This window comes from Chelonoidis abingdonii, chromosome 1, assembly GCF_003597395.2.
Source record: "Chelonoidis abingdonii isolate Lonesome George chromosome 1, CheloAbing_2.0, whole genome shotgun sequence".
Taxonomy (NCBI): Eukaryota; Metazoa; Chordata; order Testudines; family Testudinidae; genus Chelonoidis; species Chelonoidis abingdonii.
The window spans coordinates 218,013,137-218,019,136 of NC_133769.1; positions in this window are offsets into that span (position 1 = coordinate 218,013,137).

Sequence of the window (6,000 nt, forward strand, 5' to 3'; positions counted from 1 at the left end):
TGAAAGGTATGCCAGAGAATTTTAGATAAGTTCTGTATTTCAAGTACCTTTTTCAGGTGCAGTATATGCTCCACAGCTGCAAGATTTTCTGATCACATGTGAGCATTAAGAAAAAAAAATCTCAGGTATTGCAGGTGAAGCTGGCAAATATACTAACACTTTATATGCGTCATACTGTCTTTTAGTGATTTGTATTGTGAAACTTATTTCATTAAGTGTCTTTTTTTGAAGAAAGGAAAACATGTTCATGAAATGGAACTTAATTTTTCATTTTGACTTATGCCAAATACAAAATTTAAATGGCAATGTTTTTTGTTTTTGTAAATTTAAGAGAACCTCTGTTATTTGGTTTGGCCTCTGTTGTCAAACTTCTCCCAGTGTTGAGATAGTTCTCTGAAAACATCTGCTCAATGTGTAATGCCAGTCAAAAAAGATAAGGTTAGAAGCCATTAGAAAAGAGAGAGATAATAATACAGAACATATCACCATGCCACTATATAAATCCCTGGTACGCTCACACCTTGAGTACTCTGTGCAGTTCTGGTCATCCCTTCTCAGAAAAGATATTAGAATTGGAAAAAGTACAGAGAAGGGCAATGAAGATTATTAAGAGTATGGACCAGCTTCCATAAGAGGCGAGATTAAAAAGACTGGGACTTTTCATCTTAGAAAAGAGAGGATTAAGAAGGGAGATCATAGAGGTCTAGAAAATCATAAATAGTGTGGAAAAAGTGAATAAGAAAGTGTTATTGATCCCTTCAGATAACACCAGAACCAGGGGTCACCAATGAAATTAATATGCAAGAGGCTTAAAACAAATATAAGGAAGTACTACTTCACACAACACACAGACAACCTGTGGAACTCATGAAGGCAAAAATTATACCTGGGTTAGAAAAAAAAATTAGATGGGTTCATGGAGGATAGGTCTATCAATGGCTATTAGCCAAGAAAGTCAGGGATGCAACCCCCTGTCCTGAGTGTTCCATAACCTGTGACTGCCAGAAGCTGGAGGACAGGGCATGGATCACTCCATAATTGCCCTGTTTTATTGATTTCATCTGAAGCATCTGGCTCTGTCCACTGTCAGTGGAAGACGGGATACAGGGCTAGATAGACCATTGGTCTGACCCAGTGTGGCCATTCCTATGTTCTTAGTCACAGTGAAATAACCTTTGTGGGGTATGATTCTGGTGTCTAGGGATGAATGGCCATACAGCACAGCTCTCACCTCTGACACAGGAGGCAAGTCTTTTTCTGAGGAGACTCAATACTTGTAATTCCAGAGATCAGAATTTAGGTGAGAAACAAATACAGTTCCTTCAGTCCTAATCAGACGTCATATTCTGAAGCACTGTGAAGTTCACTCATGTTTTTTAAAGCACTGCAACCCAAGATTTCTTGTATGGCATGAGTGGAAACACAAAGTCAAAACAGAATGATCAGATCACTGTATATTGCAAAACAGTTAACCATTTGGTACCCTAATCTTTATGAAAAACAGCTCTAACCCTAGACATCGCTAGTCAAACTATTATCTTAAATGACCAGGACTCTGGTGTTTGTGTTATTGTGTGATGACCTCTTTAAAGTACCCTGGTCTTTCAAAATCCTTTATGTATCACTTTGCTTGGAAGCAAAAACACTGACACTGGATTGCTACTATTCATTATATTAATGTACGATAAAAGGAAAATTGCACATTCAAATCTTGACAACAAAAGAGCTATAAAAGTATATGGCTGTTACACGTTCCTTGAATTTCAATACTGGCACTGATAAAGTGACATCAAAGTGCTTTCACAGTCAGATCTGCTGCATTGAAATTGAAATTATCTGACCTGTGCCTTTTCTCAGTGTTCCACCTCTGTTGTTAATGCCCACTACTTGCTGGGGAAGAGGCATATTCAGTTCTTCTGAAACTCATCTGGGGTGGAAAGTGTTTCCTCCTCTCTCTCCTCTAGCACTTCACTTCTCCCTCCCTTGGCCTCCCAACAGATGCTCTATTCAATGTCTGTCATATATTCATCACTCTTCAAGCACTAAGATTCCACAGGTTGTATTTTTTTTTTCTCCTTCCTAATGGGAAGTGAATGAAAATGTACAAATATTTACATGGCAAAGCCTCATATTACCTTTATTCTCTGAACATGTATGCTGTTTTTATCTACACACCTTTTAGGAATGATTAAGAAGTTTTGTAAAATGGATTCCAAGATGTATACATAAGCACACGTACACTGGGGCGGCTCTAGGCATTTTGCCGCCTCAAGCACGGCAGGCAGGCTGCCTGCCACCCTTGCGGTGACCATCAGAGCACCCCCAGTGGCTTGCAGCCCCAAGCACGTTCTTGGCATGCTGGGGCCTGGAGCTGCCCCTGCATGTACAGACACAAAACTTCATGGTGTGGTGTATAGGTTAGGGAGTTTTACTCTGGAAAAACCTTGAGAAAGCTCGAGGGAAACCCACTTGGTTGCAAAGCAGAGAGTAATAATGGTAACTAGTACATTTAGGTGGAAATTGGCAGGAGTCTCACCATGAAAGGCCTTGCACATAGACCCCCAGGGGGACTGGCTCAGGATTCTATTTTTAGTGCATTCATACCACAGAATCAAGGTGAATTAATAGAAAATGCTGTCCATGAGTATTACAGGGTAGCACAAGGCCACATCTTTGCTTTTTCTCTCCCCATTTTCAGGGCTGTGTATCCCTGAAGTACATCATAGGGTTTGTGGAGCTTTCAGAGCATGCATCAAAAACCTCATAAATAAGAAAAGAAATAACCTTCCATCTAACATGGATTGCACAAAGCAATAAAAAAGAAACTGCTTTGAATGTGCTAAGCATAAAGTGTCCATGCAAGATTTTCGAAATTATATCGTGTGTTCTGAGAAGTTAAGCTAAACTTCACAAAAATAGTCCCAAACATTCCCTTATATATTCATTGGGTATACAGAAGATGAGAGACAGAGAGAGAGAACATTATGCTCACTGGTGCAACAGTAAATGTAAGGATGATAATTGACAAGAGGCAATAAAGCGGTGGCACTAGTATTATCCAGTTACCCTCTTCTGATATATTGTGTACCTGATCCTCCAAATGTTTTATATTTTAATAAAAATTAAGACAAAGAACAGATCAATGGTGACCAATAATTCACATCTGTCTTTTTCATTGAAAGCTTTGGACCTTTTAAATTAATATTATCATACCATCTAGTAGTCCAAGTCATGGAACAGGACCCCATTGTGCTAGGCAATGCACAAACAGACAGTCTGTGCCAGCTGCAATCAGTAGGAGTTTTGCCATTGACTTCAATAGAGTCAGGATTTCAGCCTTCGTATTTACATTTGTTAGTAGACCTAAGATGCAATAAATAATATACCTCTCACTATTTAGATTGTGATTTTTCCAAAGACACCTATGGGAGCTTATCACCCAACTCAGACTGACTTTTCAGCTCTCAAGATATTTATCAATAATTCTAAAAACTAACTTTTTCCAGCGATAGTATCTCTACAGGTGCCGAGTAGCAGGATTACCTGTTGACTTCAATAGGAGCTGAGGAAACTTAGCCCCTCTGAAAATTAAGCTACTTAATTAGGAGCTTAGCTTTGGGTACCCAACTGTGAAAGATGTGCATATGTCCTCTCTCGCTCTCTCAGTTTCTTCAAGACTACACAGTGAATTGTTAGTAGGGATGGGATTAGAAGTTACTTTGCTGCCCCAAATGCAACTAGTTGAAATACCAGTTAATTTTTAACTACATTTTAAATGTTTCTTTCTTTTAATTTTCTTTTTTTTCTTCAAAATTTCATTGAAATAGTTTGAAAAATTGAAACAGCCCGACCAACCATATAACTGGTCAAATTGCTAAAATATTGTCAAAATGTTTCTCAAGGTTTTTTTTGGTTGTAATTTTGAAATGTCAACATGAAATTCATCAACAACAAAAATAAAAAAATCAGAAAACATTGACTATATAATCAAGCCTATGCTCAGTCCATTAGACGATAGTGCATTTAGTTTCCAAAGGATGAATTATCTCCTTTAATGAGCCATTGTGATGGGTTGGATTACAGAACCCCCCTGTGAGCTGCCAACTGATGTGCCAAGACTACTTCTGCTCCTGTTTTCCCTGCCATCTCAGGACCCCAGGACCCTGTCTTGTTGAGCCAGACACTCCCATCTGCTCCAATACAGACCCAGGGTCTGAATTACCTGCCCCAAATCTGCAGGTTTACCTGAAAACAGCTCACAGAAGTGTGCTTGTCTTCGGCACTCAAATGCACAACTCCCAATGGGGCCTAAACCCAAATAAATCCATTTTACGCTGTATAAAGCATATGCAGGGTAAACTCATAAATTGTTTGCCCTCTGTAACATTAATAGAGAGATATGCACAGCTGTTTGCTCCTCCAGGTATTAATACATACTCTGAGTTAATTGATAAGTAAAAAGTGGTTTTATTAAATACAGATAGTAGGATTTAAGTGGTTCCAAGTAGTAACAGACAGAACAAAGTAAGTTAATAAGCAAAATAAAATAAAATGTACAAATCTATGTCTAATCAAACTGAATACAGATAATCTCACCCTCAGAGATGCTTCAGTGAGTTTTTTTCTCAGACTGGACACCTTCCAGGCCTGGGCACAATTCTTTCCCCTGATACAGCCCTTGTTCCAGCTCAGGTCATAGCTAGGGGATTCTTCATGAGGGCTTCTCTCTTTCCTTTGTTCTCTTCCACCCCTTTATACATCTTTTGCATAAAGTGGGAATCCTTTTGTCCCTCTCTGAGTTCCCACCCTCTCCTTCTCAATGGAAAGACACCAGGTTAAAGATGGATTCCCAGTTCAAGTGATGTGATATCACATGTCACTGCAAGACTTCACTTGTGTCCACTTGCCAGCACACATTTACAGGTAAAACTGCCATTTGCAGAAAATGGTCCTAGTTAATGGGATTCATGAAGATTCCAAACCACCATTAATGGCCCACACTTTACATAATTACGATAAATCCTCAGAGTTATATTTCATATTTCTAGTTTCAGATACAAGAGTGGTACATTTATACAAATCGGATGATCACACTCAGTAGATTCTAAGCTTTGTAATTATACCTTACAAGAGACCTTTTGCATGAAGCATATCTCAGTTACATTATATTCACTTATTATTCAATTTTTATAAAACCATATAGACTGCACAACATCACAGCCATATCCCTAGAAATTAGTATTATAAATTCTTGCAGATTAGGAACTGCATTCTCAAAAGGTAATTCCGCTCTGATTCCTGAAACATTGGCTTCTATATAATATTTTAAATCTATATCAGTAACTAATATGTCAATAATAAAATTAAGGCCTGATCTGAAATCAGTTATTCACATGACTAAGTTTATTTGCATGAGTTTTTTTCCCCATCCTCTTTGATTTAAGTAGGACTACTCATGTGAGTAACTGTAGCAAGATCTGCTTCAAAGCTGGCTCAGTGGCCATTAAGTGTGCCAAAAGCTTGGGAAGATGACCTGAAATTATCTGAAACATTTAAGTATATCAAAAAATCCAAATAGATTTTAAAAAGACCAACAACTTATTTTTGAAACTTCTATTTCTTAAAATTGTGTACTTCAAAGTGCAAGCAATACTAAGAATATAGAACAAGTACTCTGTTTTACTGCATTTAATTTTGAGGTCATGGTTTCTTTTCCTTAAAATTTTTTGAACATATCAGCTTGAATAATTCAACTGAGGATCAGCTCCTTGTATATTACCACAGCATTGAGATATATTCCATAGTGAAAACAACTACAAGTTTATTATCAGAGGTTTTAGATTCAAGAGATTCAAGAATAATAGAATCAAAAAGTATCAGAGGGGTAGCCGTGTTAGTCTGGATCTGTGAAAGCAGCAGAGAATCCTGTGGCACCTTATAGACTAACAGAGGTTTTGGAGCGTGAGCTTTCGTGGGTGAATACCCACTTCGTCAGACGCA